Raw genomic sequence first — 9,857 nt, forward strand, 5'->3', positions numbered from 1 at the left:
TTCATTTCAGTCATGTCCAATTCTCTGTGACCCCATTTGGGATTTCTTGGCAAAGATACTGGAATGGTTTGTCATTTCCTTCTCAGGCTCATTTTATAGATGAGGAAACTGGGGCAGACAGGGTTAAATAACTCACCTAAGGTGATATAGCTAGTAAGTGTCCAAGACCAGATTTGAACTCAGGTCTTCCTGACTGTAGGTGTCTATCCACTGAACTACCTAGCCGTGCCTTATCTACTGTAGGGACTTCCAAGCAAAACCCACTGGAAATGAAACCTCTTTTCCGATTATCCAGACAAGCATTTGCAACATACGGCATTTTGGGCTACCTATTCCATAGCTGGATAGAAAACCTGGATAAATTCTCATTACAGCTTTAAAATAATTAAAACTACATTAAATTGGTCTTCCAATATTTTTAGTGTTCTCTTCAAAATAGACATTGTGCACTCCCCTATGGAATGCGTATCTTCTCTGTCCCTCATTAAAAGGAGAGGCAATCTGGTAGAACAGATCAAGGGTTGGATTTAGAGGCAGAAAGACCTAGGTTTGAATTCTGACTCAGGCACTTCCATTCTAGGGGACCCCTGTATGAACCCCTCTAAGGCTCTCTGAACCTTGGTTTCCTCCCGTGTAAAATGGAGAGAATAATGGCTGTATCATCTCTCTATCATAGTGTGCTGGTGCCCTACCCTCAGTCCATCCAGCTCCATGGACACTGCAGCATCTCCAGCAGGTGGGGGTATTCCCATTGGGGATTCTCTGATGGAGCTTCTATCCAGAGTGAGGCAAGGGGTGGAATAAAAGCATATTAAGTACCTACTGAGGTTTTTACAAATATTACTTGATCCTCATAAAAACCCTGGGAGATATTTTACTAGTAGTATATTAGTACTAGTATTATTTTTTATTATTATCCCCATTCTACAGTTGAGGAAACTGAGGCCAAGATTAGGTGACTCACCCAATGTTATAGAAAATATCTGAACTTGAACTGTAAATGGCCAGATTTGAACTTGGGTCTTCTTGATTTAAGGTCCAGCTCTCTATTCACTGAACCACCCAGCTCTTTAGGGCACCACCAATTGGTTGGTGTTTCAGGGTTTCAAGTCTTAGATTTGTTCCCTAAACCAGTGGTTCTCCCTGTTCTTCACCCTGGGTAGCATTCTCTTACTTTGCCCCAAAGTAAGTACTTTTCCCCTTACATAAGCCAAGGGTGTTGGTTTAGGCTCTGAGGAGGAGTCTTTTCATTGTCATTATTATCGCTTTGTAATTTTTATCCAGTTGAGTTCAGATTGAAACAATCATGAGATGGGCTGCCATCCTGCTCTGTGTTTCCATTTAATCTTCTCCTGGGCTAGAGGAAAAAATGTAGTATGTCATTGAATAAAAATATTGGGAGATGAGCTTAGCTTTGGCAGGATTGACAAAAGTCGAGGATCAGCCAATAGAAGGATGATGACGATAATGGATACTCCATCCTGTTTCCAATAGGTTCCCCAAGGATTTCTTCTGCCACATCTCTATATTTTGGAGCATTAAAAAAAAAAATTCTTTGGAGCCTGGAAACCATGAGTATTTGGTAGTTGGGGATAGCCATTAAAATGAGGTTCTTAAGTTTTTCTCAGTCCATGATAATAATTTATAAACATGTCTTCTTACATACCCATATCTATAGGTTTTGAGTCTTTATTTAAAATTAAGTTGATTTTTTTTTTACTCTTCTCATGCCCTTCTCTTGAGCAATGAAATTCCTATCTTGGAGAGTCTGCCACTACCTTGAAATTAGTAGAGCTTTTTGCCCTCTTTGCTTAAAACAGATGTTTTTTTACATGGAGTTCATGAGTTTGGTGTTTTGTTTATAATTGTAATATTGCTATAACAGTATTTCAGTATAACTGAAATCCTTTGTAATCTGATGTATCTTATTTTATGATTTAAAACCATTATTCTGAGTTCAATTTGGCCTCAGACATTGCTTAGCTGTGTGACCCTAGACAAGTCACTTCACCATTTGCCTCAGTTTCCTCATCTGTAAAGTGAGCTGGAAAAGGAAATGTTGAATCACTCCAGTACCTTTGCCAAGAAAACCTAAATGGAGTCATAGGATTTATCCGATTGCCCAAGGCATCTATGATACAGACCAAGATTGTGCCCCTCCTTTAGAGGGTTTTATAGTCTTGTTTTCCATGTTTCTAGCTTCCTCTTCAAGTAATACAATGTATGTGAAACTGTCACCGAAGTTCTAAAACATGGAACATATAAAAAAATTTTGATACCCTTAAGGCCTGCCAAAGAGATTGGAGCAGAATGTTACAATACAGTCAGGTATTTCTGGAGGCAAAAGGCTCAACCCTTCAAAAGATGCTTAAGAATGAGCAACACGAATCGGATTGGTTATGGACCCTTTTGTTCCTTCATCAACTCTCTGGGTCTTTGCTGTGCCAGTGATGCTTCCAGCCAAAAAAGGATGCCCTAAAGTGAATCTGAGAAAGGCCATTATCTGAGTGCCTGCGACAGACCATGACTAGAAATCCTGTTCTGTGACTTTCAAGAAAGAAATGACGTGAAGCTTGCTAAGAAAAAACAGAGAGCATGATGGGCAGCTCCCTTGGTCCCTGAACTTCACAGATTATGTTCCTCTTGGGAACTGTGGGAAATGTGCACGTCCTGCTCCACTTGTGACCCTGGAATGTCCACTTTGGATAAAGAAAACTCTCTCCTGAGTAAATGAACACTGAGAAGCAGTTCTGAGCTCCATGCCAAGTTCAGGCTTCTGGGACGAGTCTCTTTTTTCTAGCAGGAAGTATACTTGGAGATTGGGATGGGGGTAGGGGAGGCTGCACTCATTTCCAATTTCCTTTAACACTCTTAAATGCTTCATTGTGCCTGTCCTGGCAGAGTCTTGTCTGATGACAATATAGCCCTGAACTCTAGCCTTCACCCCTATTATCAGGAGACTAGGATGCTATAGCAACCACCAGCTCTTTCTCTAGAAAGATGGCGGACCCTGGAAACTTGATCCTTTCAGAGCTGTGCATTTTATTTACTGTTTAGATTGATATTCATCGTTGAGAAATTACCTCAGCCAGAGCCATCTTCTTAACCTCGTCCACCATCATCCAAATTGGGAATCTTGGGCTTCTCTTATTTGGGGAGGAGGGAAGAGGGTTCTTTTCTGGAATGAAAGTGGAGAGGAAGCTTGCATGGTGACGTGGAAAGGCAGAATGTGGGATATGGCCACGAGCTGAAATCTGGAGCCAGTAGCAACATGGGTGGTCTTTATGGTGCCTCTTAATGGCCCAGAGAGGTCAGGTTACCAGAATGAGATCCAAGCAGAGAGGGACATTGTTGTGCTTGAGATACTAATCAATCAATCACACGCCGCCAGGCATCGTGTTAAGGTACAAAAATGAAGTGAAATGGTCCTTGCCCTCATGGAGGTAGAATTCTACATGCCTATATATGAACCCACATATAGCTGTGAATATATACGTATGCAGACATGTGCCTAGATGGCTCAGTGGGTGGGTGTTAGGGGTCCGGGATAGCCTGGAGTCAAGAAGACTCAATCTTTCTTAGTTCAAATCTGGCCTCAGACATTTCCTAGCTGTGAGACCCTGGGCAAGTCGCTTAATCCTGTTTGCCTCAGTTTCCTCATCTGCCAAATGAACTGGAGAAGGAAATGGCAAGGTAGCTGAGGGACCCTGGGCAAGTCACTTAATCCTCTTTGCCTCAGTTTCCTCATCTGCCAAATGAGCTGGAGAAGGAAATGGTAAGGTAGCTGAGGGACCCTGGGCAAGTCACTTAATCCTCTTTGCCTCAGTTTCTTCATCTGCCAAATGAGCTGGAGAAAGAAATGGCAAGATAGCTGAGGGTCCCTGGGTAAGTCACTTAATCCTCTTTGCCTCAGTTTCCTCATCTGCCAAATGAGCTGGAGAAGGAAATGGTAAGGTAGCTGAGGGACCCTGGGCAAGTCACTTAATCCTGTTTGCCTCAGTTTCCTCATCTGCCAAATGAGCTGGAGAAGAAAGCCAAATGGGGTCATGAAGTCACACATGACTGAAAATGATTACACAACAAAACACACATACATGCATGTATATCTACATATCTACACATGCATTTATCTAGTGCCTATGTACATATTCAAATATATATATAAAATGAATGTATAACTCTATCTATACATATATACAAGTAAATATAAAATGATTTCCATGGACTTTTGGGAGGCAGAGAGCAGCTGAGGGGATCAGTGACGACTTCATGCAGTTGCTGGCACATGAGCCGAGTCTTCAAGTGAGAAGAATGTGAGGATGGAGCAAAGGAGCAGGATTGTACATAAAGAGAAAGGGTGAAGGTTGTGACTCACAGAATCCTGTCTCCATTCTGGCACCAGCTCTCAAGCTCTTTGGTATCAACCTTCAGACTCTTAAACAAGTTGGAACAAGCCCTTCCCAAGAGTTTGGGGTCTGCATTCTGGCTCCTGATATTCATCATGTTACAAATGACATCATTTCGACCTCATGGCCCCCCCCCCCCCAGGGATCCCAGGGCCACACTTTGAGAAGCTCTACTTTGTGGTATCAAAAATGATCACCCAAAGGAATGGTGATAGGAACCCAAAGAGGGAAAGGAAGGTGATCTTTTGTTTTCGTTTTAACCCCTCATCTTCCATCTTAGAATTAATACTATGTATTGGTTCCAATGCAAAAGAGCGGTAAGGGTTAGACAATGGGGATATGTGACTTGCCCAGGGTCACACAGCTGAGTCCAGATTTGAACCTAGGACCTCCTGGCTCTCAATCTATTGACCCACTTAGCTGCCCCCAAGATGATTTTTTTTTAATACTCACATTTTTAAGAACTTCAAGATGGTTATTAAGTCATAGGAACATAGATGTGTAGCTGGAAAGGACCTTAAAGGACATATAATCCACCCCAACCCCCCCGCCACCATTTTACAGATGAGGATACTGAGGTGGAGAGATGTTAAGTAATTTGCACAAGGACTGACAAGTAGAAAGTTACAGAGTTGGGATTCGAACTCGAATCCTCTGACTTCAAGTTCAATGCTTTCCCCCACTGTTCTGTCCCGATCTCCATAGGCATTAGTGCCCTTCCCTCAGTCCCTCAAATTATTTTGTATATATTTTGTGTTTGCTTTTGCACATGTCTTCCCCCAAAGAATGGAAGTTCCTTGAGGGCAGGCATTATTATTTTCCCCTTTGCATCCCCAGCACCTAGCACAGAGCCCATGGAAGCTATTAGTGAATTGAACTGAATGATGCAGGGCTGCCTCTTAATTGGGAAGCAGAGTTACTGAATTGTTCCCAAAGTCAGTGTCCATGACCAGGTTTCAGACAGTGCTTTTTCCATGCCAGTCTTATATTCATTTATAATTTTTCCTTGCAATATTTTTAATTTTTGGTCTGAATCTCTGAGTGTATTATCTTTCCCATAATACCTTGCGGGGACTCCATAATTGCACGCATTATTCTGTTTTTCTCTTTTGCATCATCATCTGGTTAAGAAGATTAAGAGGTGGACTGAAATTAATTGATTCTTACTCTGGCATTAAGACTGAGCTCTAAGTCAATTCCCATTCTCAGAATCCCCCTCATAAGTGACTAGTTTGACAGCTGTGCCTTTGTGGCATCTCTTTTTCCCCCAGTCTAAGTTACTGACTGGGAATGTCTTCCTTCAAGTACACTCAAGAGCAGCCCTACTCAGTCCTGGGTTTGAAGTTGACCTCAGGTACTTCCTAGCTGTGTGACCCTGGGTAAGTCACTTAATTCCTACTGCCTAAGCTCTTATGCAGAGAGACAATGGGACCATCTAAGAGGGCAATAATTAATTTGCTAGGAGGACTCTTTCTTATAAATGAACATTATTGTTAAGGTTTTCAGAAATCTGGACCCAGATGGAACCTAAGGATCATCTCTGCCAGCCTCCTCATTTTGCAGAAGAGAGCCACCCAGCTCATATAAGAGTCACAGAGCTTGAGTCCATTTCTCCAAGATTTATTCTACTAGGTCAGGCTGCCTTTTAGATCTTTTCTTTTCTTTCGTTCTTCCCTTCCCTTCCCTTCCCTTCCCTTCCCTTCCCTTCCCTTCCCTTCCCTTCCCTTCCCTTCCCTTCCCTTCCCTTCCCTTCCCTTCCCTTCCCTTTCCCCCTTTCTTTCCCTCTTTCCCTCTTTCTCTCTTCCTTTCTTTCTCCCTTCCTTCCTTCCTTCCTTCTTTCTTTCTTTCTTTCTTTCTTTCTTTCTTTCTTTCTTTCTTTCTTTCTTTCTTTCTTTCTTTCTTTCTTTCTTTCTTTCTTTCTTTCTTTCTTTCTTTCTTTCTTTCTTTCTTTCTTTCTTTCTTTCTTTCTTTCTTTCTTTCTTTCTTTCTTTCTTTCTTTCCTCCTTCCCTCCTTTCTTTCTTTCTTTCCTTCTTTCTTTCCTTCCTTCCTTCTTTCTTTCTTTCTTTCTTTCTTTCTTTCTTTCTTTCTTTCTTTCTTTCTTTCTTTCTTTCTTTCTTTCTTTCTTTCTTTCTTTCTTTCTTTCTTTCTTTCTTTCTTTCTTTCTTTCTTTCTTTCTTTCTTTCTTTCTTTCTTTCTTTCTTTCTTTCTTTCTTTCTTTCTTTCTTTCCTTACCATATCTCTTAGTATTGGTTCTAAGGCAAAAGAGCAGTAAGAGCCTTAGATACTTCCTAGCTGTGTTACCCTGGGCAAGTCTCTTAATCCCCATTCCTAAGATCTTACCATCTTTCTGCCTTGGAACCAATACACATTATTGATTCTAAGATGGAAGGTAAGGGTTAAAAAAAGAGTAATACTACTCCATGACTATCACCACCACCACCACCACCACTACCACTACCACTACCACTACTATTACTATAACTACTACCACCACTAGTATTACTACTACTACCACTACTACCACTACTATTACTACTACCACTGCTACTACTACTACTACTACTACTACTACTACTACTACTACTACTACTGCTACTACCACTACTAGTACTACTACCACTACCACTAATACTACTATTACTATCACTACTACCACCACTAGTATTACTACTACTACCACTACTACCAATACTATTACTACTACTACTACCACTACTACTACTACTACTACTACTACTAGTACTACTACCACTACTACTACTGCTACTATTACTATCACTACTACCACCACTAGTATTACTACTACTACCACTACTACCAATACTATTACTACTACTACTACCACTACTACTACTACTACTACTAGTACTACTACCACTACTACTACTGCTACTATTACTATCACTACTACCACCACTAGTATTACTACTACTACCACTACTACCAATACTATTACTACTACTACTACCACTACTACTACTACTACTACTACTAGTACTACTACCACTACTACCACTACCACTACTACTACTACTACTACTACTACTACTACTACTACTACTACAATAACTACTGATATATGTAGTGCTTTAAGGTTTGTACAATATTTACTTCTATGATCTCACAGTTACTTTATGAGGAAGAACCACAGGTGATTTTATCTCTATTTTACAGATGAGGTCATAGAGGCTGAGAGGTTAGTTAAGTGACTTGCCCAAGGACACCCTATCTGTCCATGCTAGAGATGAGATTTGAACTCAGGGTTTCCTGACCCCACTTCTAATCCTCAGAGCTGGAAAGTCTCAGAAGATGGGTCCTCAAAACTTTTCAGACATAAGGACTCCCCCTACAACACTCATCCCTCAGTCATCATCCAGCTTTTCCTTAAGGGTCTCCAATGGGGAGAAGCCACTCTCTCCCAAGTGGTTCATCCCCCTTTGGGATGGCTTTCATTGTTCAGAAGTTTTTCCATATGTCAAGCCTAAAATTGCATCTGCAAAACCTGAATTCAACCAAAACATGTATAAAGTAATTCAAAGTAATTTCAAGAGGGAGAACGTGTAATGAGCCTTGGCTAGGCTGGGGAGGGAGATGGCGCCCGGGCTTGCGTGTCAGAGGGACTGGTGGCCCTAGAAGACGTTTCTCTTCCCCTTCTCCCCGCTCCTTCTTCCCTCCCAACATCCACGAGCCGTTTGGCTTCTTCCATGGGGCTCCTTCCTCAGGGGCTTCCATCTGGGGGTCCCTCAGGCGGATTAGACCCCTGGAAGGCCCTAAGCAGCCGGAGATTCTGTCTCGCTCCCGTGTCTGCCCTCTGGGGCCAGGCAGAGCAAACGCATCCCTCTTGCCCGTAGGCTCTCTTCCCCACCCGGAAGGCGGTTATTCTGCCTTGCCGATTCTTCCCCGGCCTCCTGGCGTGCGATCTCGGGGCGCCCAGCCGGTCCTGAACGCGGCTTTTCTGCACCGCGCCGTGTCCAGGTCCTGGCAAACGTACGGCGGGCTGCGCTTCCCGAGGACCCTCGGCTGACCGAAGCCAAAGGTAGGAGAGTCGGAGCCAACCCCCAGCGCTAACCGGCCCAAGGAAATGAACGGGCAGTTTTCAGATGAAGAAACCGACAGCCTCGGGCTGCCCTCGGAAGGTCTCTGGCCGCTGCGGTGAGTCGAAGCAGCGTTTATTCGTGTTTTGTCCCGGAGCTTTGGTTGGATAGGACGATCCTCATACAACAAAGACCAACAGGGAAATGGGCTTTGCCTGATAACACACGGATAAGAACGCAGATCAAACGGCTTCATCTCCCTGGGAGACAATGTGGATCTCATGGCTTCAGGAAGTGCATGTAGAACATTGTTAAGTCATTTAATTGGGAAAATAAAATACCTTTTTTTTTTTAAACTCTCACCTTCGGTCAGGCAGAAGAGTGGTAAGGGCAAGGCAATGAGGGTGAAGTGACTTGTCCAGGGTCACCCAGCTAGGAAGTGTCTGAGGTCAGAGTTGGATATCTTTTTTTTTTTTAATATGGAAGTGGGAGCAGTTAGGTGGCTCAGTGGATAGAGAGCCAGGTCTAACAATAAGAGGTTCTGGGTTCAGCTATAAGACTTTGGGCAAGTCACTTAACTCCCATTGCCCGGCCCTTATCACTCTTCTGCCTTGAAACGGATATATAGTATTGATTCTTTTTTTTTTTAACCCTTACCTTCTGTCTTAGAATCAAAACTGATATTGGTTCCAAGACAGAAGACTGGTAACGGCTAGGCAATGGGGGTCAAGTGACTTGCCCAGGGTCACACAGCTGGGAAGTGTCTGAGGCTAGATTTGAACCCAGGACCCTCCATCTCTAGGTCTGGCTCTCCATCTACTGAGCTACCCCGCTGCCCCCATTGATTCTAAGATGGAATATAAGGGTTAAAAAAAAAAGTAAAATCACAAGGACCCTTTGTGGGCCTTTTCAGCTTCTTTTAGCCCAAACTATTGTCTCATTTCATCAAGAACAAAACTCCTCTCTGTTCTCCAGCAGCCACAGATACAAGTTGACTTAGTGTGAAATAGCGACCTTGAGCTGAAAAATCTCTCTGACAGTTGCCACTCAGTCCCACAAACGAAAGAATCCCACGGACAGCCAGTCGCCAGCTCTTTGTCTGACAACCGCTTACCATGCAGAAAAACTAAAAATTCCATTTGTTCCTGAAAGCTTAGGCTAGATGGCTCTTGGTGTTATGCTTTTTAGAAGCACCGAGACCTTTTTCTCTCCCTTTTAAAAATTGTTCACGCTGAAATCGGAGCTACTCAAATGGAAGGGATCTTCTCAGGGGTTGATTGGGCTGATAAACTTGCCTTTGCTTATTTAGCCTCCAAATGACTTGAAATAATAAGAATTCGCCCCACAAACGTTTAACCCCAAATGCAATTTTAAGTAACCATAGAATGTGTGTCCAAGGGATTGACCTTCTTTTTC

Source organism: Monodelphis domestica, chromosome 5 (assembly GCF_027887165.1).
Source record: "Monodelphis domestica isolate mMonDom1 chromosome 5, mMonDom1.pri, whole genome shotgun sequence".
NCBI lineage: Eukaryota > Metazoa > Chordata > Mammalia > Didelphimorphia > Didelphidae > Monodelphis > Monodelphis domestica.